A 25,098-nucleotide genomic window follows, 5' to 3' on the forward strand; every position below is an offset into this window, starting at 1 on the left:
GGGATCTCTGCACTTGTGGTGGGATCTCTGAACTTGTGATGGGATCTCTGCACTCATGGTGGATCGCTGCACTTGTGATGGGATCTCTGCACTTGTGGTGGGATCTCTGCACTAGTGATGGGATCTCTGCTCTCATGATGGGATCCCTGCCCTTGTGGTCGGATCACTGCACTCATGGTAGGATCTCTCTACTAATGATTGGATCTCTGCACTCATGGTGGGATCTCTGCACATGTGATTGGATCTCTGCACTTGTGGTGGGATGTCTGCACTTGTGATGGGATCTCTGTATTTATGGTGGGATCTCTGCACCTGTGGTGGGATCTCTGCACTTGTGTTGGGATCTCTGCACTTGTGGTGGGATCTCTGCACTCATGGTGGGAACTCTGCACTTATGGTGGGATCTCTGCATTCATGGTGGGATCTTTGTACTTGTTGTGGGATATCTGCACTCATAGTGGGATCTCTCTACATTGTGATGGGATTTCTGCACTCATGATAGGATCTCTGCACTTGTGATGTGATCTCTGTACTTGTGGTGGGATCTCTGCACTTCTGATGGGAGCTCTGCACTTGTGTTGGGATATTTGCATTCATGGTGTGATCTCTGCACCTGTGGTGGGATCTATGCACTTTTGTTGGGATCTCTGCACTTGTGATAGGATCTCTGCATTCATGGTGGGATCTCTGCACTCATGGTGGTATCTCTGCACTGGTGATGGGATCTCTGCACTTGTGGTGGGATGTTTGCACTCATGGTGGGATCTCTATACTCATGGTGGGATCTCTGCACTTGTGATGGGATCTCTGCTTTCATGGTGGGATCTCTGCACTGGTGATGGGATCACTGCACTTATGGTGGGATCTCTGCACTTGTGGTGGGATCTCTACACTTGTGATAGGATCTCTGCATTCATAGTGGGATCTCTGCACTTGTGGGATCTCTGCTCTCATGAAGGGATCCATGCCCTTGTGGTAGGATCGCTCTACTCATGGTGGGGTCTCTCTACTTGTGATGGGATCTCTGCACTCCTGGTGGGATCTCTGCACATGTGATGGGATATCTGTACTCATGGTGGGATCTCTGCACTCATGGTGGGATCTGTGTACTCATAGTGGAATCTCTTTACTTGTGATGGGATCGCTGCACTTGTGGTGGGATCTCTGTACTTATGATGGGTTCTCTGCACTTATGGTGGGATCTCTATACTCATAGTGGGATCTCTCTACTTGTGATGAGATCTCTACATTTGTGGTGGGATCTCTGCACTTGTGATGGGATATCTGCACTCATGTTGGGATCTGTGTACTCATAGTGGGATCTCTCTACTTATGATGGGATATCTGTACTTGTGGTGGGATCTCTGTACTCATGGTGGGATCTCTGTACTCATAGTTGGATCTCTGCACTCATGGTGGGATCTCTGCACTTGTGGTGGGATTTCTGCCCTCATAGTGGGATCTCTCTACTCATGGTGGGATCTCTGCACTTGTGATGGGATCTCTGCTCCTATGGAGGGATCTCCGCACTTGTGATGGGATCTCTGCACTTGTGGTGGGATCTCTGCACTTGCGGTGGGATCTCTGCACTCATAGTGGGATCTCTCTACTTTTGATGGGATCTCTGCACTTGTGGTGGGATCTCTGCACTTGTGGTGCGATCTCTGCACATGTGGTGGGATCTCTATACTCATGGTGGGGTCTCTGCACTTGTGATGGGATCTCTGCACTTATGGTGGGATCTTTGCACTTGTGATGGGATCTCTGCACTTATGGTGGGATCTCTGCACTTATGATGGGATCTCTTCACTTGTGGTGGGATCTCTGCACTTGTGGTGCGATCTCTGCACATGTGGTGGGATCTCTATACTCATGGTGGGGTCTCTGCACTTGTGATGGGATCTCTGCACTTATGGTGGGATCTTTGCACTTGTGATGGGATCTCTGCACTTACGGTGGGATATTTGCACTTGTGGTAGGATCTCTGCACTTGTGATAGGATCTCTGCATTCATGGTGGGATCTCTGCATGTGTGGTGAGATCTCTGCACTTATGGTGGAATATTTGCACTTATGGTGGGATCCTGCCCTTGTGATAGGATCACTGCACTTATGGTGAGATCTCTGCACTTATGATGGGAACTCTTCACTTGTGGTGGGATCTCTGTACTTGTGGTGGGATCTCTGCACTTGTGGTGGGATCTCTATACTCATGGTGGGATCTCTGCACTTGTGATGGGATCTCTGCACTCATTGTGGGATCTCTATACTTATGGTAGGATCTCTGTACTCATAGTGGGATCTCTCGACTTATGGTGGGAAGTCTGCACTTGTGATCTCTGCTCTTATGGAGGGATCTCTGCACTTGTGATAGGATCTCTGCACTTTTGGCGGGATCTCTGCACTTGTGGTGGGATCTCTGCACTTATGGTGGGATCTCTGCACTCATGTTGGGATCTTTGTACTTGTGATGGTGTATCTGCGCTCATGGTGGGATCTCTGCCCTCATAGTGGGATCTCTCTACTAGTGATGGGATCTCTGCATTTGTGGTGGGATCTCTGCACTTGTGATGGGATCTCTGCACTTATGGTTGGATCTCTGCACTTGTGATGGGATCTCTGCTCTCATGATGGGATCCCAGCCCTTGTGATAGGATCTCTGCATTCATGGTGGAATCTCTGCACTCGTGGGATCTCTGCACTTGTGAAGGGATCTCTGCACTTGTGGTGGGATCTCTGTATTCATGATTTGAACTCTGCACTTGTGGTGGTATCTCTCTACTTGTAATAGGATCTTTGCACTCATGGTGGGATCTCTGCACTTGTGATAGTATCTCTGCACTTATGGTGGGATCTCTGCTTTCAAAGTTAGATCTTCCAACTTGTGATGGGATCTTTGCACTTGTGATGGGATCTCTGCACTCATAGCAGGATCTCTCTACTAATGATTGGATCTCTGCACTCATGGTGGGATCTCTGCACATGTGATTGGATCTCTGCACTTGTGGTGGGATGTCTGCACTTGTGATGGGATCTCTGTATTTATGGTGGGATCTCTGCACCTGTGGTAGGATCTCAGCACTTGTGTTGGGATCTCTGCACTTGTGGTGGGATCTCTGCACTCATGGTGGGAACTCTGCACTTATGGTGGGATCTCTGCATTCATGGTGGGATCTTTGCACTTGTTGTGGGATATCTGCACTCATAGTGGGATCTCTCTACATTGTGATGGGATCTCTGCACTCGTGATAGGATCTCTGCACATGTGATCTCTGTACTTGTGGTGGGATCTCTGCACTTCTGATGGGAGCTCTGCACTTGTGTTGGGATATTTGCATTCATGGTGTGATCTCTGCACCTGTGGTGGGATCTATGCACTTTTGTTGGGATCTCTGCACTTGTGATAGGATCTCTGCATTCATGGTGGGATCTCTGCACTCATGGTGGTATCTCTGCACTGGTGATGGGATCTCTGCACTTGTGGTGGGATGTTTGCACTCATGGTGGGATCTCTATACTCATGGTGGGATCTCTGCACTTGTGATGGGATCTCTGCTTTCATGGTGGGATCTCTGCACTGGTGATGGGATCACTGCACTTATGGTGGGATCTCTGCACTTGTGGTGGGATCTCTACACTTGTGATAGGATCTCTGCATTCATAGTGGGATCTCTGCACTTGTGGGATCTCTGCTCTCATGAAGGGATCCATGCCCTTGTGGTAGGATCGCTCTACTCACGGTGGGGTCTCTCTACTTGTGATGGGATCTCTGCACTCCTGGTGGGATCTCTGCACATGTGATGGGATATCTGTACTCATGGTGGGATCTCTGCACTCATGGTGGGATCTGTGTACTCATAGTGGAATCTCTTTACTTGTGATGGGATCGCTGCACTTGTGGTGGGATCTCTGTACTTATGATGGGTTCTCTGCACTTATGGTGGGATCTCTATACTCATAGTGGGATCTCTCTACTTGTGATGAGATCTCTACATTTGTGGTGGGATCTCTGCACTTGTGATGGGATATCTGCACTCATGTTGGGATCTGTGTACTCATAGTGGGATCTCTCTACTTATGATGGGATCTCTGTACTTGTGGTGGGATCTCTGTACTCATAGTGGGATCTCTGTACTCATAGTTGGATCTCTGCACTCATGGTGGGATCTCTGCACTTGTGGTGGGATTTCTGCCCTCATAGTGGGATCTCTCTACTTATGGTGGGATCTCTGCACTTGTGATGGGATCTCTGCTCCTATGGAGGGATCTCCGCACTTGTGATGGGATCTCTGCACTTGTGGTGGGATCTCTGCACTTGTGGTGGGATCTATGCACTTGTGGTGGGATCTCTGCACTCATAGTGGGATCTCTCTACTTTTGATGGGATCTCTGCACTTGTGGTGGGATCTCTGCACTTGTGGTGCGATCTCTGCACATGTGGTGGGATCTCTATACTCATGGTGGGGTCTCTGCACTTGTGATGGGATCTCTGCACTTATGGTGGGATCTTTGCACTTGTGATGGGATTTCTGCACTTATGGTGGGATCTCTGCACTTATGATGGGATCTCTTCACTTGTGGTGGGATCTCTGCACTTGTGGTGCGATCTCTGCACATGTGGTGGGATCTCTATACTCATGGTGGGGTCTCTGCACTTGTGATGGGATCTCTGCACTTATGGTGGGATCTTTGCACTTGTGATGGGATCTCTGCACTTACGGTGGGATATTTGCACTTGTGGTAGGATCTCTGCACTTGTGATAGGATCTCTGCATTCATGGTGGGATCTCTGCATGTGTGGTGAGATCTCTGCACTTATGGTGGAATATTTGCACTTATGGTGGGATCCTGCCCTTGTGATAGGATCACTGCACTTATGGTGAGATCTCTGCACTTATGATGGGAACTCTTCACTTGTGGTGGGATCTCTGTACTTGTGGTGGGATCTCTGCACTTGTGGTGGGATCTCTATACTCATGGTGGGATCTCTGTACTTGTGATGGGATCTCTGCACTCATTGTGGGATCTCTATACTTATGGTAGGATCTCTGTACTCATAGTGGGATCTCTCGACTTATGGTGGGAAGTCTGCACTTGTGATCTCTGCTCTTATGGAGGGATCTCTGCACTTGTGATAGGATCTCTGCACTTGTGGCGGGATCTCTGCACTTGTGGTGGGATCTCTGCACTTATGGTGGGATCTCTGCACTCATGTTGGGATCTTTGTACTTGTGATGGTGTATCTGCGCTCATGGTGGGATCTCTGCCCTCATAGTGGGATCTCTCTACTAGTGATGGGATCTCTGCATTTGTGGTGGGATCTCTGCACTTGTGATGGGATCTCTGCACTTATGGTTGGATCTCTGCACTTGTGATGGGATCTCTGCTCTCATGATGGGATCCCAGCCCTTGTGATAGGATCTCTGCATTCATGGTGGAATCTCTGCACTCGTGGGATCTCTGCACTTGTGAAGGGATCTCTGCACTTGTGGTGGGATCTCTGTATTCATGATTTGAACTCTGCACTTGTGGTGGTATCTCTCTACTTGTAATAGGATCTTTGCACTCATGGTGGGATCTCTGCACTTGTGATAGGATCTCTGCACTTATGGTGGGATCTCTGCTTTCAAAGTTAGATCTTCCAACTTGTGATGGGATCTTTGCACTTGTGGTGGGATCTCTGCACTCATAGCAGGATCTCTCTACTTGTGATGGGATCTCTGCACTCATGGTGGGATCTCTGTACTTGTGATGGGATCTCTGCACTCAGTGGGATCTCTGCACTTGTGATGGGATCTTTGCACTCATGGTGGGATCTCTACACTTGTGGTGGGATCTCTGCACTCATAGTGGCATGTCTCCACTTGTGATGGGATCTCTGCACTCATGGTGGTATCTCTGCACTTGTGATGGGATCTCTGTACTCATGGTGGGATCTCTGCATTTGTGATGGGATCTCTGCACTCATGGTGTGATCACTGCACTTGTGGTGGGATCTCTGCACTCATAGTGAGATCTCCCTACTTTTGATGGGATTTCTGCACTCATGTTAGGATCCCTGCACTTGTGATAGGATCTCCGTACTCATGGTGGGATCTCTGCACTTGTGATGGGATCTCTGCACTCATGGTGGGATCTCTGCACTTGTGATGGGATCTCTGCACTCATGCTGGGATCCCTGCACTTGTGATAGGATCTCCATACTCATGGTGGGATCTCTGCACTTGTGATGGGATCTCTGCTTTCATGGTGGGATCTCTGCACTGGTGATGGGATCACTGCACCTATGGTGGGATCTCTGCACTTGTGGTGGGATCTCTACACTTGTGATAGGATCTCTGCATTCATAGTGGGATCTCTGCACTTGTGGGATCTCTGCTCTCATGAAGGGATCCCTGCCCTTGTGGTAGGATCGCTATACTCATGGTGGGGTCTCTCTACTTGTGATGGGATCTCTGCACTCCTGTGGGATCTCTGCACATGTGATGGGATCTCTGTACTCATGGTGGGATCTCTGCACTCATGGTGCGATCTGTGTACTCATAGTGGAATCTCTTTACTTGTGATGGGATTGCTGCACTTGTGGTGGGATCTCTGCACTTATGGTGGGTTTTCTACACTTATTGTGGGATCTCTGCACTTGAGATTGGATCTCTGTACTCATGGTGGGATCTCTGCACTTGTGGTGGGATCTCTGCACTCATAGTGGGATCTCTCTACTTTTGGTGGGATCTCTGCACTTATGGTGGGATCTCTGCACTTATGATGGGATCTCTTCACTTGTGGTGGGATCTCTGCACTTGTGGTGCAATCTCTGCACATGTGGTGGGATCTCTATACTCATGGTGGGATATCTGCACTTGTAATGGGATCCCTGCACTTATGGTGGGATATTTGCACTTGTGATGGGATCTCTGCACTTACGGTGGGATATTTGCACTTGTGGTGGGATCTCTGCACTTGTGATAGGATCTCTGCAGTCATGGTGGGATCTCTGCATGTGTGATGAGATCTCTGCACTTATGGTGGGATCTTTGCACTTATGGTGGGATCCTGCCCTTGTGATAGGATCACTGCACTTATGGTGGGATCTCTGCACTTATGATAGGATCTCTTCACTTGTGGTGGGATCTTTGTTCTTATGGTGGGATCTCTGCACTTGTGGTGGGATCTCTATACTCATGGTGGGATCTCTGCACTTGTGATGGGATCTCTGCACTCATTGTGGGATCTCTATACTTATGGTAGGATCTCTGTACTCATAGTGGGATCTCTCTACTTATGGTGGGATCTCTGCACTTGTGATCTCTGCTCTTATGGAGGGATCTCTGCATTTGTGATAGGATCTCTGCACTTGTGGCAGGATCTCTGCACTTGTGGTGGGATCTCTGCACTTATGGTGGGATCTCTGCACTCATGTTGGGATCTTTGTACTTGTGATGGTGTATCTGCGCTCATGGTGGGATCTCTGCCCTCATAGTGGGATCTCTCTACTAGTGATGGGATCTCTGCACTTATGGTGGGATCTCTGCACTTGTGATGGGATCTCTGCTCTCATGATGGGATCCCTGCCCTTGTGGTAGGATTGCTGCACTCATGGTAGGATCTCTGTACTTGTGATGGGATCCCTGCACTCATGGTGGGATCTCTGCACATGTGATTGGATCTCTGCACTTGTGTTGGGATGTCTGCACTTGTGATGGGATCTCTGTATTCTTGGTGGGATCTCTGCACCTGTGGTGGGATCTCTGCACTTGTGGTGGGATCTCTGCACTTGTGGTTGGATATCTATACTCATGGTGGGATTTCTGCACTTGTGATGGGATCTCTGCACTTGTAATGGGATCTTTGCATTCATGGTGGGATCTATGTAGTCATAGTGGGATCTCTCTACTTGTGATGGGATCTCTGCACTCATGGTAGGATCTCTGCACTCATAGTGGGAACTCTCTACTTGTGGTGGGATCTCAGCACTTGTGATGGGATCTCTGCTCTTATGGAGGGATCTCTGCACTTGTGAAGGGATCTCTGCACTTGTGGTGGGATCTCTGCACTTGTGGTGGGATCTCTGCACTCATGGTGGGATCTCTGCACTCATAGTGAGCTCTCTATACTTTTGATGGGATCTCTGCACTCATGGTGGGATCCCTGCACTTGTGATAGGATCTCAGTACTTATGGTGGGATCTCTGCCCTTGTGATGGAATCTCTGCACTTATGGTGGGATCTCTGCACTTGTGATGGGATCTCTGCACGTGTGGTGGGATCTCTATACTTGTGATGGGATCTCTGCTTTTGTAATAGGATCTCTGCATACATGGTGGGATCTCTGCACTTGTGGGATCTCTGCACTTGTGATGGTATCTCTGCACTCATGGTGGGATCTGTGCATTCATGGTGGGATCTCTGCACTTGTGGTGGTATCTCTGGACTAGTAGTGGGATCTCTATACTTGTTATGGATCTCTGTACTTGTGGTGGGATCTCTGCACTTGTGATGGGATCTCTGCACTTGTGATAGGATCTCTGCATTCATGGTGGGATCTCTGCATGGGTGGTGGGATCTCTGCACTTGTGATGGGATCTTTGCACATGTAGTGGGATCTCTGCACTCATGGTGGGATCTCCGCACTTGAGATAGGATCTCTGTACTTATGATGGGATCTCTGCACTTGTGGTGGGATCTCTACACTCATAGTGGGATCTCTCTACTTGTGATGGGATCTCTGCACTTATGGTGGGATCTCTGCACTTGTGATAGGATCTCTGCAGTCATGGTGGGATCTCTGCATGTGTGATGAGATCTCTGCACTTATGGTGGGATCTTTGCACTTATGGTGGGATCCTGCCCTTGTGATAGGATCACTGCACTTATGGTGGGATCTCTGCACTTATGATAGGATCTCTTCACTTGTGGTGGGATCTTTGTTCTTATGGTGGGATCTCTGCACTTGTGGTGGGATCTCTATACTCATGGTGGGATCTCTGCACTTGTGATGGGATCTCTGCACTCATTGTGGGATCTCTATACTTATGGTAGGATCTCTGTACTCATAGTGGGATCTCTCTACTTATGGTGGGATCTCTGCACTTGTGATCTCTGCTCTTATGGAGGGATCTCTGCATTTGTGATAGGATCTCTGCACTTGTGGCAGGATCTCTGCACTTGTGGTGGGATCTCTGCACTTATGGTGGGATCTCTGCACTCATGTTGGGATCTTTGTACTTGTGATGGTGTATCTGCGCTCATGGTGGGATCTCTGCCCTCATAGTGGGATCTCTCTACTAGTGATGGGATCTCTGCACTTATGGTGGGATCTCTGCACTTGTGATGGGATCTCTGCTCTCATGATGGGATCCCTGCCCTTGTGGTAGGATTGCTGCACTCATGGTAGGATCTCTGTACTTGTGATGGGATCCCTGCACTCATGGTGGGATCTCTGCACATGTGATTGGATCTCTGCACTTGTGTTGGGATGTCTGCACTTGTGATGGGATCTCTGTATTCTTGGTGGGATCTCTGCACCTGTGGTGGGATCTCTGCACTTGTGGTGGGATCTCTGCACTTGTGGTTGGATATCTATACTCATGGTGGGATTTCTGCACTTGTGATGGGATCTCTGCACTTGTAATGGGATCTTTGCATTCATGGTGGGATCTATGTAGTCATAGTGGGATCTCTCTACTTGTGATGGGATCTCTGCACTCATGGTAGGATCTCTGCACTCATAGTGGGAACTCTCTACTTGTGGTGGGATCTCAGCACTTGTGATGGGATCTCTGCTCTTATGGAGGGATCTCTGCACTTGTGAAGGGATCTCTGCACTTGTGGTAGGATCTCTGCACTTGTGGTGGGATCTCTGCACTCATGGTGGGATCTCTGCACTCATAGTGAGCTCTCTATACTTTTGATGGGATCTCTGCACTCATGGTGGGATCCCTGCACTTGTGATAGGATCTCAGTACTTATGGTGGGATCTCTGCCCTTGTGATGGAATCTCTGCACTTATGGTGGGATCTCTGCACTTGTGATGGGATCTCTGCACGTGTGGTGGGATCTCTATACTTGTGATGGGATCTCTGCTTTTGTAATAGGATCTCTGCATACATGGTGGGATCTCTGCACTTGTGGGATCTCTGCACTTGTGATGGTATCTCTGCACTCATGGTGGGATCTGTGCATTCATGGTGGGATCTCTGCACTTGTGGTGGTATCTCTGGACTAGTAGTGGGATCTCTATACTTGTTATGGATCTCTGTACTTGTGGTGGGATCTCTGCACTTGTGATGGGATCTCTGCACTTGTGATAGGATCTCTGCATTCATGGTGGGATCTCTGCATGGGTGGTGGGATCTCTGCACTTGTGATGGGATCTTTGCACATGTAGTGGGATCTCTGCACTCATGGTGGGATCTCCGCACTTGAGATAGGATCTCTGTACTTATGATGGGATCTCTGCACTTGTGGTGGGATCTCTACACTCATAGTGGGATCTCTCTACTTGTGATGGGATCTCTGCACTTATGGTGGGATCTCTGCACTTATGATAAGATCTCTTCACTTGTGGTGGGATCTCTGCACTTGTGGTGGGATCTTTGCACTTGTGGTGGGATCTCTATACTCATGGTAGGATTTCTGCACTTGTGATGGGATCTCTGCACTCATGGTGGGATCTCTGCATTTGTGGTGGGATCACTGTAGTCATAGTGGGATCTCTCTACTTCTGAAGGGATCTCTGCACTCATGGTAGGATCTCTGCACTCATAGTGGGATCTCTTTACTTGTGGTGGGATCTCTGCACTTATGATGGGATCTCTGCTCTTATGGAGGGATCTCTGCACTTGTGATGGGATCTCTGCACTTGCGGTGTGACCTCTGCACTTGTGGTGGGATCTCTGCACTCATTGTGGGATCTCTGCACTCGTGATGGGATCTCTGCACTTGTGGTAGGATCTCTGCACTTATGGTGGGATCTCTGCACTCATGGTGGGATCTTTCTACTTGTGATGGGATCTCTGCACTTGTGGTGGGATCTCTGCACTTGTGATGGGATCTCGGCACTCATGGTGGATCTCTGCACTTGTGATGGGATCTCTGCACTTGTGGTGTGATCTCTGCACTTGTGATGGGATCTCTGCTCTCATGATGGGAATCCTGCCCTTGTGGTAGGATCGTTGCACTCATGGTAGGATCTCTCTACCTGTGATGGGATCTCTGCACTCATGGTAGGATCTCTGCACATGTGATTGGATCTCTGCACTTGTGGTGGGATGTCTACACTTATGATGGGATCTCTATATTCATGGTGGGATCTCTGCACCTGTGGTGGGATCTCTGCACTTGTGATGGGATCTCTGCACTTGTGGTGGGATCCCCGCACTCATGGTGGGAACTCTGCACTTATGGTGGGATCTCTGCATTCATGGTGGGATCTTTGTACTCGTTGTGGGATCTCTGCACTCATAGTGGGATCTCTCTACATTGTGATGGGATCTCTGCACTCATGATAGGATCTCTACACTTGTGATGTGATTTCTGTACTTGTGATGGGATCTCTGCACTTATGTTGGGATCTTTGCATTCATGGTGGGATCTCTGTACTTGTGGTGGGATATCAGCACTTGTGGTGGGATCTCTGCACTTGTGGTGGAATCTCTGTACTTGTGATGGGATATCTGCACTCATGGAGGGATCTCTGCAATTGTGGTGTGATCTCTGCACTTGTGATGGGATCTCTGCTCTCATGATGGGATCCCTGCCCTTGTGGTAGGAACGCTGCACTCATGGTAGGATCTCTCTACTTGTGATGGGATCTCTGCACTCATGGTGGGATCTCTGCAAATGTGATTGGATCTCTGCACTTGTGGTGGGATGTCTACACTTATGATGGGATCTCTATATTCATGGTGGGATCTCTGCACCTGTGGTGGGATCTCTGCACTTGTGATGGGATCTCTGCACTTGTGGTGGGATCCCTGCACTCATGGTGGGATCTCTCACCATTGTGATGGGATCTCTGCACTCATGATAGGATCTCTACACTTGTGATGTGATTTCTGTACTTGTGGTGGGATCTCTGCACTTGTGATGGGATCTCTGCACTTATGTTGGGATCTTTGCATTCATGGTGGGATCTCTGTACTTGTAGTGGGATCTCGGCACTTGTGGTGGGATCTCTGCACTTGTGGTGGAATCTCTGTACTTGTGATGGGATATCTGCACTCATGGAGGGATCTCTGCACTTGTGATGGCATCTCTGCACTCATGGTGGTCTCTTTCTACTTGTAATGGGATTTATGCACTCATGGTGGGATCTCTGCACTTGTGATGGGATCCCTGCACTCATGGTGGGATCTCTGCACTTGTGATGGGATCCCTGCACTCATGGTGGGATCTCTGCACTTGTGGTGGGATCTCTGCACTTGTAATGGGATCTCTGCACTCGTGATGGGATCTCTGCACTCATGGTGGGATCTGTGTACTCATAGTGGAATCTCTCTACTTGTGATGGGATCTCTGCACTTGTGGTAGGATCTCTGCACTTATGGTGGGTTCTCTGCACTTATGGTGGGATCTCTATACTCATAGTGGGATCTCTCTACTTGTGATGAGATCTCTACATTTGTGGTGGGATCTCTGCACTTGTGATGGGATATCTGCACTCATGTTGGGATCTGTGTACTCATAGTGGGATCTCTCTACTTATGATGGGATCTCTGTACTTGTGGTGGGATCTCTGTACTCATGGTGGGATCTCTGTACTCATAGTGGGATCTCTGCACTCATGGTGGGATCTCTGCACTTGTGGTGGGATTTCTGCTCTCATAGTGGGATCTCTCTACTTATGGTGGGATCTCTGCACTTGTGATGGGATCTTTGCTCCTACGGAGGGATCTCCGCACTTGTGATGGGAACTCTACACTTGTGGTGGGATCTCTGCACTTGTGGTGGGATCTCTGCACTCATGGTGGGATATCTGCACTCGTGATGGGATCTCTGCACTTGTGATGGGATCTCTGCACTCATGGTAGGATCTCTGCACTTGTGATGGGATCTCTGTACTTGTGGTGGGATCTCTGCACTTGTGATGGGATCTCTGCACTGGTGTTGGGATCTTTGCATTCATGGTGGGATCTCTGCACTTGTGGTGGGATCTCTGCACTTGTGATGGGATCTCTGCACATGTGGTGGGATCTATGCACTCATGGTAGGATCTCTGCACTTGTGGTGGGATCTCTGCACTCATAGTGGGATCTCTTCAGTTGTGGTGGGATCTCTGCACTTGTGGTGGGATCTCTGCACATGTGGTAGGATCTCTAAACTCATGGTGGGATCTCTGCACTTGTGATGGGATCTATGCACTTATGGTGGGATCTTTGCACTTGTGATGGGATCTCTGCGCTTATGGTGGGATCTTTGCACTTGTGATGGGATCTCTGCACTTGTGATAGGATCTCTGCATTCATGGTGGGATCTCTGCATGTGTGGTGAGATCTCTGCACTGATGCTGGGATCTTTGCACTTATGGTGGGATATCTTCACTTGTGATAGGATCTCTGCATTGATGGTGGGATCTCTGCACGTGTGGTGGGATCTCTGCACTTATGATGGGATCTCTGCACATGTGATGGGATCTCTGCACTCATGGTTGGATCTCTGCACTTGAGATAGGATCTCTGCACTCATGATGGGATCTCTGCACTTGTGGTGGGATCTCTGCACTCATAGTGGAATCTCTCTACTTGTGATGGGATCTCTGCACTTATGGTGGGATCCTTGCACTTGTGATGGGATCTCTGCACTCATGGTGGGATCTGTGCATTCATGGTGGGATCTCTGCACTTGTGGTGGTATCTCTGCACTCATAGTGGTATCTCTCTACTTGTGATGGGATCTGTGTACTTGTGGTGGGATCTCTGCACTTGTGATGGGATCTCTGCACTTGTGATGGGATCTCTGCATTCATGGTGGGATCTCTGCATTTGCGATGGGATCTCTGCACTCATGGTAGGATCACTGCACTTGTGGTGGGATCTCTGCACTCATAGTGAGATCTCTCTACTTTTGATGGGATCTCTGCACTCATGGTGGGATCCCTGCACTTGTGATAGGATCTCCGTACTCATGGTGGGATCTCTGCACTTGTGATGGGATCTCTGCACTTGTGGTGGGATCTCTATACTTGTGATGGGATCTCTGCTTTTATGATGGGATCTCTGCACTCATGGTGGGATCACTGCACTTGTGGTGGGATCTCTGCACTCATAGTGAGATCTCTCTACTTTTGATGGGATCTCTGCACTCATGGTGGGATCCCTGCACTTGTGATGGGATCTCTGCACTCATGATGGGATCTCTGCACTCATGGTGGGATCTGTGTACTCATAGTTGAATCTCTCTACTTGTGATGGGATCTCTGCACTTGTGGTGGGATCTCTGCACTTATGGTGGGTTCTCTGCACTTATGGTGGGATCTCTATACTCATAGTGGGATCTCTCTACTTGTGATGAGATCTCTACATTTGTGGTGGGATCTCTGTACTTGTGATGGGATATCTGCACTCATGTTGGGATCTGTGTACTCATAGTGGGATCTCTGTACTCATGGTGGGATCTCTGCACTTGTGGTGGGATTTCTGCTCTCATAGTGGGATCTCTCTACTTATGGTGGGATCTCTGCACTTGTGATGGGATCTCTGCTCCTATGGAGGGATCTCCACACTTGTGATGGGATCTCTGCACTTGTGGTGGGCTCTCTGCACTTGTGGAGGGATCTCTGCACTCATGGTGGGATATCTGCACTCGTGATGGGATCTCTGCACTTGTGGTAGGATCTCTATACTCATGGTGGGATCTTTGTACTTGTGATGGTGTATCTGCACTCATGGTGGGATCTCTGCACTCATAGTGGGATCTCACTACTTGTGATGGGATATCTGCACTTGTGGTGGGATCTCTGCACTTGTGATGGGATCTCTGCACTCATGGTAGGATCTCTGTACTTGTGATGGGATCTCTTTACTTGTGGTGGGATCTCTGCACTTGTGATGGGATCTCTGCACTGGTGTTGGGATCTTTGCATTCATGGTGGGATCTCTGCACTTGTGGTGGGATCTCTACACTTGTGATGGGATCTCTGCACATGTGGTGGGATCTATGCACTCATGGTGGGATCTCTGCACTTGTGGTGGGATCTCTGCACTCATAGTGGGATCTCTTCATTTGTGGTGGGATCTCTGCACTTGTGGTGGGATCTCTGCACATGTGGTGGGATCTCTATACTCATGGTGGGATCTCTGCACTTGTGATGAGATCTATGCACTTATGGTGGGATCTTTGCACTTGTGATGAGATCTCCGCACTTATGATGGGATCTTTGCACTTGTGATGGGATCTCTGCACTTGTGATAGGATCTCTGCATTCATGGTGGGATCTCTGCATGTGTGGTGAGATCTCTGCACTGATGCGGGGATCTTTGCACTTGTGGTGGGATCTCTTAACTTGTGATAGGATCTCTGCATTGATGGTGGGATCTCTGCACGTGTGGTGGGATCTCTGCACTTATGATGGGATCTCTGCACATGTGATAGGATCTCTGCACTCATGGTGGGATCTCTGCACTTGAGATAGGATCTCTGTACTCATGATGGGATCTCTGCACTTCCGGTGGGATCTATGCACTCATAGTGGGATCTCTCTTCTTGTGATGGGATCTCTGCACTTATGGAGGGATCCTTGCACTTGTGATGGGATCTCTGCACTCATGGTGGAATCTGTGCATTCATGGTGGGATCTCTGCACTTGTGGTGGTATCTCTGCACTCATAGTGGGATCTCTCTACTTGTGATGGGATCTTTGTACTTGTGGTGGGATCTCTGCACTTGTGATGGGATCTCTGAACTTGTGATGGGATCTCTGCATTCATGGTGGGATCTCTGCATTTGTGATGGGATCTCTGCACTCATGGTGGGATCACTGCACTTGTGGTGGGATCTCTGCACTCATAGTGAGATCTCTCTACTTTTGATGGGATCTCTGCACTCATGGTGGGATCCCTGCACTTGTGATAGGATCTCCGTACTCATGGTGGGATCTCTGCACTTGTGATGGGATCTCTGCACTCATGGTGGGATCTCTGCACTTGTGATGGGATCTCTGCACTTGTGGTGGGATCTCTATACTTGTGATGGGATCTCTGCTTTTGTGATGGGATCTCTGCACTCATGGTGGGATCACTGCACTTGTTGTGGGATCTCTGCACTCATAGTGAGATCTCTCTACTTTTGATGGGATCTCTGCACTCATGGTGGGATCCCTGCACTTGTGATGGGATCTCTGCACTCATGGTGGGATCTGTGCATTCATGGTGGGATCTCTGCACTTGTGGTGGTATCTCTGCACTCATAGTGGGATCTCTCTACTTGTGAAGCTATCTTTGTACTTGTGGTGGGATCTCTGTACTTGTGATGGGATTTCTGCACTTGTGATGGGATCTCTGCATTCATGGTGGGATCTCTGCACTTGTGATGGGATCTCTGCACTCATGGTGGGCTCTTTCTACTTGTGATGGGATCTCTGCACTGTGTGGTGAGATCTCTGCACTGATGCTGGGATCTTTGCACTTATGGTGGGATATCTTCACTTGTGATAGGATCTCTGCATTGATGGTGGGATCTCTGCACGTGTGGTGGGATCTCTGCACTTATGATGGGATCTCTGCACATGTGATGGGATCTCTGCACTCATGGTTGGATCTCTGCACTTGAGATAGGATCTCTGCACTCATGATGGGATCTCTGCACTTGTGGTGGGATCTCTGCACTCATAGTGGAATCTCTCTACTTGTGATGGGATCTCTGCACTTATGGAGGGATCCTTGCACTTGTGATGGGATCTCTGCACTCATGGTGGAATCTGTGCATTCATGGTGGGATCTCTGCACTTGTGGTGGTATCTCTGCACTCATAGTGGGATCTCTCTACTTGTGATGGGATCTTTGTACTTGTGGTGGGATCTCTGCACTTGTGATGGGATCTCTGAACTTGTGATGGGATCTCTGCATTCATGGTGGGATCTCTGCATTTGTGATGGGATCTCTGCAATCATGGTGGGATCACTGCACTTGTGGTGGGATCTCTGCACTCATAGTGAGATCTCTCTACTTTTGATGGGATCTCTGCACTCATGGTGGGATCCCTGCACTTGTGATAGGATCTCCGTACTCATGGTGGGATCTCTGCACTTGTGATGGGATCTCTGCACTCATGGTGGGATCTCTGCACTTGTGATGGGATCTCTGCACTTGTGGTGGGATCTCTATACTTGTGATGGGATCTCTGCTTTTGTGATGGGATCTCTGCACTCATGGTGGGATCACTGCACTTGTTGTGGGATCTCTGCACTCATAGTGAGATCTCTCTACTTTTGATGGGATCTCTGCACTCATGGTGGGATCCCTGCACTTGTGATGGGATCTCTGCACTCATGGTGGGATCTGTGCATTCATGGTGGGATCTCTGCACTTGTGGTGGTATCTCTGCACTCATAGTGGGATCTCTCTACTTGTGAAGCTATCTTTGTACTTGTGGTGGGATCTCTGTACTTGTGATGGGATTTCTGCACTTGTGATGGGATCTCTGCATTCATGGTGGGATCTCTGCACTTGTGATGGGATCTCTGCACTCATGGTGGGCTCTTTCTACTTGTGATGGGATCTCTGCACTCATGGTGGGATCTCTGCACTTGTGATGAGATCCCTGCACTCATGGTGGGATCTCTGCACTTGTGGTGGGATCTCTGCACTTGTGATGGGATCTCTGCACTCGTGATGGGATCTCTGCACTCATGGTGGGATCTGTGTACTCATAGTGGAATCTCTCTACTTGTGATGGGATCTCTGCACTTGTGATGGGATCTCTGCTCCTATGGAGGGATCTCCGCACTTGTGATGGGATCTCTGCACTTGTGGTGGGATCTCTGCACTTGTGGTGGGATCTCTGCACTCATGGTGGGATATCTGCACTCGTGATGGGATCTCTTCACTTGTGGTAGGATATCTGTACTCATGGTGGGATCTTTGTACTTGTGATGGTGTATCTGTACTCATGGTGGGATCTCTGCACTCATAGTGGGATCTCACTACTTATGATGGGATATCTGCACTTGTGATGGGATCTCTGCACTTGTGATGGGATCTCTTCACTCATGGTAGGATCTCTGCACTTGTGATGGGATCTCTGTACTTGTGGTGGGATCTCTGCACTTGTGATGGGATCTCTGCACTGGTATTGGGATCTTTGCATTCATGGTGGGATCTCTGCACTTGTGGTGGGATCTCTGCACTTGTGATGGGATCTCTGCACATGTGGTGGGATCTATATACTCATGGTGGGATCTCTGCACTTGTGGTGGGATCTCTGCACTCATAGTGGGATCTCTTCACTTGTGGTGGGATCTCCGCACTTGTGTTGGGATCTCTGCACATGTGGTGGTATCTCTGCACTCACAGTGGGATCTCTCTTCTTGTGATGGGATCTCTGCACTCATGGTGGGATCACTGCTCTTGTGGTGGGATCTCTGCACATGTGGTGGGATCTCTATACTCATGGTGGGATCTCTGCACTTGTGATGGGATCTATGCACTTATGGTGGGATCTTTGCACTTGTGATGGGATCTCTGCACTTATGGTAGGATATTTGCACTTGTGATGGGATCTCTGCACTTGTGATAAGATCTCTGCATTCATGGTGGGATCTCTGCATGTGTGGTGAGATATCTGCACTGATGCTGTGATCTTTGCACTTGTGGTGGGATCTCTTCACTTGTGATAGGATCTCTGCATTGATGGTGGGATCTCTGCACGTGTGGTGGGATCTCTTCACTTGTGATAGGATCTCTGCATATGTGATGGGATCTCTGCATTAATGGTGGGATCTCTGCTCTTGAGATAGGATCTCTGTACTCATGATGGGATCTCTGCACTTGTGGTGGGATCTCTGCACTCATAGTGGGATCTCTCTACTTGTGATGGGATCTCTGCACTTATGGTGGGATCCGTGCACTTGTGATGGGATCTCTGCACTCATGGTGGGATCTGTGCATTCATGGTGGGATCTCTGCACTTGTGGTGGTATCTCTGCACTCACAGTGGGATCTCTCTTCTTGTGATGGGATCTTTGTACTTGTGGTGGGATCTTTGCACTTGTGATGGGATCTCTGCACTTGTGATGGGATCTCTGCATTCATGGTGGGATCTCTGCATTTGTGATGGGATCTCTGCACTCATGGTGGGATCACTGCACTTGTGGTGGGATCTCTGCACTCATAGTGAGATCTCTCTACTTTTGATGGGATCTCTGCACTCATGGTGGGATCCCTACACTTGTGATAGGATCTCCGTACTCATGGTGGGATCTCTGCACTTGTGATGGGATCTCTGCACTCATGGTGGGATCTCTGCACTTGTGATGGGATCTCTGCACTTGTGGTGGGATCTCTATACTTGTGATGGGATCTCTGCTTTTGTGATGGGATCTCTGCACTCATGGTGGGATCACTGCTCTTGTGGTGGGATCTCTGCACTCATAGTGAGATCTCTCTACTTTTGATGGGATCTCTACACTCATGGTGGGATCCCTGCACTTGTGATGTGATCCCTGCACTCATGGTGGGATCTGTGCATTCATGGTGGGATCTCTGCACTTGTGGTGGTATCTCTGCACTCATAGTGGGAACGCTCTACTTGTGATGCTATCTTTGTACTTGTGGTGGGATCTCTGCACTTGTGATGGGATCTCTGCACTTGTGATGGGATCTCTGCATTCATGGTGGGATCTCTGCACTTGTGATGGGATCTCTACACTCATGGTGGGCTCTTTCTACTTGTGATGGGATCTCTGCACTCATGGTGGGATCTCTGCACTTGTAATGGGATCCCTGCACTCATGGTGGGATCTCTGCACTTGTGGTGGGATCTCTGCACTTGTGATGGGATCTCTGCACTCGTGATGGGATCTCTGCAGTCATGGTGGGATCTTTGTACTCATAGTGGAATCTCTCTACTTGTGATGGGATATTTGCACTTGTGGTGGGATCTCTGCACTTATGGTGGGTTCTCTGCACTTATGGTGGGATCTCTATACTCATAGTGGGATCTCTCTACTTGTGATGAGATCTCTACATTTGTGGTGGGATCTCTGCACTTGTGATGGGATATCTGCACTCATGTTGGGATCTGTGTATTCATAGTGGGATCTCTCTACTTATGATGGGATCTATGTACTTGTGGTGGGATCTCTGTACTCATGGTGGGATCTCTGTACTCATAGTGGGATCTCTGCACTCATGGTAGGATCTCTGCACTTGTGGTGGGATTTCTGCTCTCATAGTGGGATCTCTCTACTTATGGTGGGATCTCTGCACTTGTGATGGGATCTCTGCTCCTATGGAGGGATCTCTGCACTTGTGATGGGATCTCTGCACTTGTGGTGGGATCTCTGCACTCATAGTGGGATCTCACTACTTGTGATGGGATATCTGCACTTGTGGTGGGATCTCTGCACTTGTGATGGGATCTCTGCACTCTTGGTAGGATCTCTGTACTTGTGATGGGATCTCTTTACTTGTGGTGGGATCTCTGCACTTGTGATGGGATCTCTGCACTGGTGTTGGGATCTTTGCATTCATGGTGGGATCTCTGCACTTGTGGTGGGATCTCTACACTTGTGATGGGATCTCTGCACATGTAGTGGGATCTATGCACTCATGGTGGGATCTCTGCACTTGTGGTGGGATCTCTGCACTCATAGTAGGATCTCTTCACTTGTGGTGGGATCTCTGCACTTGTGGTGGGATCTCTGCACATGTGGTGGGATCTCTATACTCATGGTGGGATCTCTGCATTTGTGATGGGATCTCTGCACTCATGGTGGGATCACTGCACTTGTGGTGGGATCTCTGCACTCATAGTGAGATCTCTCTACTTGTGATGGGATCTCTGCACTTGTGGTGGGATCTCTGCACTCATAGTGGGATCTCTGCCCTTGTGGTGGGATCTCTGCACTTGTGATGGGATCTCTGCACTCGTGGTAGGATCTCTATACTCATGGTGGGATTTCTGCACTTGTGATGGGATCTCTGCACTCATGGTGGGATCTCTGCACTTATGGTAGGATCTCTGTACTCATAGTGGGATCTCTGCACTTGTGATGGGATCTCTGCACTTGTGGTGGGATCTCTATACTTGTGATGGGATCTCTGCTTTTGTGATGGGATCTCTGCACTCATGGTGGGATCACTGCACTTGTGGTGGGATCTCTGCACTCATAGTGAGATCTCTCTACTTTTGATGGGATCTCTGCACTCATGGTGGGATCCTTGCACTTGTGATGGGATCTCTGCACTTGTGATAGGATCTCTGCACTTGTGGTGGGATCTCCGCACTTGTGGTGGGATCTCTGCACTCATGGTGGGATTTCTGCACTTGTGATGGGATCCCTGCACTCATGGTGGGATCTCTGCACTTGTGATGGGATCTCTGTACTTCTGGTGGGATCTCTGCACTCATGGTGGGATCTCTACACTTGTGATGGAATCTTGCACTCATGGTGGGATCTCTGCACTTGTGGTGGGATCTCTGCACTCATAGTGGGATCTCTGCCCTTGTGGTGGGATCTCTGCACTTGTGATGGGATCTCTGCACTCGTGATGGGATCTCTGCACTCATGGTGGGATCTGTGTACTCATAGTGGAATCTCTTTACTTGTGATGGGATCTCTGCACTTGTGGTGGGATCTCTGCACTTATGGTGGGTTTTCTGCACTTATTGTGGGATCTCTGCACTTGAGATGGGATCTCTGTACTCATGATGGGATCTCTGTACTTTTGATGGGATCTCTGCACTTATGATGGGATCTCTTCACTTGTGGTGGGATCTCTGCACTTGTGGTGTGATCTCTGCACATGTGGTGGGATCTCTATACTCATGGTGGATCTCTGCACTTGTGATGATGGGATCTCTGCACTTATGGTGGGATCTTTGCACTTTTGGTGGTATCGCTGCACTTACGGTGGGATATTTGCACTTGTGGTGGGATCTCTGCACTTGTGATAGGATCTCTGCATTCATGGTGGGATCTCTGCATGTGTGGTGACATCTCTGCACTTATGTTGGGATCCTGCACTTGTGATAGAAACACTGCACTTATGGTGGGATCTCTGCACTTATGATGGGATCTCTTCACTTGTGGTGGGATCTCTGTACATGTGGTGGGATCTCTGCACTTGTGGTGGGATCTCTATACTCATGGTGGGATCTCTGCACTTGTGATGGGATCTCTGCACTCATGGTGGGATCTCTGCACTTATAGTAGGATCTCTGTACTCATAGTGGGATCTCTCTACTTATGGTGGGATCTCTGCACTTGTGATCTCTGCTCTTATGGAGGGATCTCTGCACTTGTGATAGGATCTCTGCACTTGTGGTGGGATCTCCGCACTTGTGGTGGGATCTCTGCACTCATGGTGGGATCTCTGCACTCGTGATAGGATCTCTGCAATTGTGGTAGGATCTTTGCACTTATGATGGGATCTCTGTACTCATGGTGGGATCTCTGAACACATAGTGGGATCTCTGCACTTGTGATGGGATCTCTGCACTTTTGATTGGGGATCTCTGCACTTGTGGTAGGATCTCTGCCCTTTTGGGTGGGATATCTGCATTCATGGTGGGATCTCTGCACGTGCGGTGAGATCTCTGCACTTATGGTCGGATCTTTGCACTTGTGGTAGGATCTCTGCACTTGTGATAGGATCTCTGCATTCATGGTGGGATCTCTGCATGTGTAGTGGGATCTCTGTACTTGTGATGGGATCTCTGCACATGTGGTGTGATCTCTGCACTCATGGTGGGATCTCTGCACTCATGGTGGGATCTCTCTACTTGTGATGTGATCTCTGCACTCATGGTGGGATTTCTGCACTTGTGATGGGATCCCTGCACTCATGGTGGGATCTCTACACTTGTGATGGGATCTCTGTACTTCTGGTGGGATCTCTGCACTCATGGTGGGATCTCTACACTTGTGATGGAATCTTGCACTCATGGTGGGATCTCTGCACTTGTGGTGGGATCTCTGCACTCATAGTGGGATCTCTGCCCTTGTGGTGGGATATCTGCACTTGTGATGGGATCTCTGCATTCATGGTGGGATCTGTGTACTCATAGTGGATTCTCTTTACTTGTGATGGGATCTCTGCACTTGTGGTGGGATCTCTGCACTTATGGTGGGTTTTCTGCACTTATTGTGGGATCTCTGCACTTGAGATGGGATCTCTATACTCATGGTGGGATCTCTGCGCTTGTGGTGGGATCTCTGCACTCATAGTGGGATCTCTCTACTTTTGATGGGATCTCTGCACTTATGGTGGGATCTCTGCACTTATGATGGGATCTCTTCACTTGTGGTGGGATCTCTGCACTTGTGGTGTGATCTCTGCACATGTGGTGGGATCTCTATACTCATGATGGGATCTCTGCACTTGTGATGATGGGATCTCTGTACTTATGGTGGGATCTTTGAACTTGTGGTGGGATCTCTGCACTTACGGTGGGATATTTGCACTTGTGGTGGGATCTCTGCGCTTGTGATAGGATCTCTGCATTCATGGTGGGATCTCTGCATGTGTGGTGACATCTCTGCACTTATGGTGGGATCTTTGCACTTATGGTGGGATCCTGCACTTGTGATAGGATCACTGCACTTATGGTGGGATCTCTGCACTTATGATGGGATCTCTTCACTTGTGGTGGGATCTCTGTACTTGTGGTGGGATCTCTGCAATTGTGATGGGATCTCTGCACTCATGGTGGGATCTCTGCACTTATGGTGGGATCTCTGTACTCATAGTGGGATCTCTCTACTTAGGGTGGGATCTCTGCACTTGTGATCTTTGCTCTTATGGAGGGATCTCTGCACTTGTGATGGGATCTCTAAACTTGTGGTGGGATCTCTGCACTTGTGGTGGGATCTCTGCACTCATGGTGGGATCTCTGCACTCGTGATGGGATCTCTGCACTTGTGGTAGGATCTCTGCATGTATGATGGGATCTCTGCACTCATGGTGGGATCTTTGTAGTTAGAGCACTTGTGATGGGATCTCTGCACTCATGGTGGGATCTCTGCACTTGTGATGGGATCTCTGCACTTGTGGTGGGATCTCTATACTTGTGATGGGATCTCTGCTTTTGTGATGGGATCTCTGCACTCACAGTGGGATCACTGCACTTGTGGTGGGATCTGTGTACTCATAGTGGAATCTCTCTACTTGTGATGGGATCTCTGCACTTGTGATGGGATCTCTGCACTTATGGTGGGTTCTCTGCACTTGTGGTGGGATCTCTGTACTCATGGTGGGATCTCTGTACTCATAGTGGGATCTCTGCACTCATGGTGGGATCTCTGCACTTGTGGTGGGATTTCTGCACTCATAGTGGGATCTCTCTACTTATGGTGAGATCTCTGCACTTGTGATGGGATCTCTGCTCCTATGGAGGGATCTCCGCACTTGTGATGGGATCTCTGCACTTGTGGTGGGATCTCTGCACTTGTGGTGGGATCTCTGCACTCATGGTGGGATATCTGCACTCGCGATGGGATCTCCGCACTTGTTTTTAGGATCTCTGCACTCATGGTGGGATCTTTGTACTTGTGATGGTGTATCTGCACTCATGGTGGGATCTCTGCACTCATAGTGGGATCTCTCTACTTGTGATGGGATATCTGCACATGTGGTGGGATCTCTGCACTTGTGATGGGATCTCTGCACTCATGATAGGATCTCTGCACTTATGATGGGATCTCTGTACTTGTGGTGGGATCTCTGCACTTGTGATGGGATCTCTGCACTGGTGTTGGGATCTTTGCATTCGTGGTGGGATCTCTGCACTTGTGGTGGGATCTCTGCACTCATGGTGGGATCTCTGCACTTGTGGTGGGATCTCTGCACTCATAGTGGGATCTCTTCACTTGTGGTGGGATCTCTGCACTTGTGGTGGGATCTCTGCACATGTGGTGGGATCTCTATACTCATGGTGGGATC

Source organism: Lissotriton helveticus, chromosome 10 (assembly GCF_964261635.1).
Source record: "Lissotriton helveticus chromosome 10, aLisHel1.1, whole genome shotgun sequence".
NCBI lineage: Eukaryota > Metazoa > Chordata > Amphibia > Caudata > Salamandridae > Lissotriton > Lissotriton helveticus.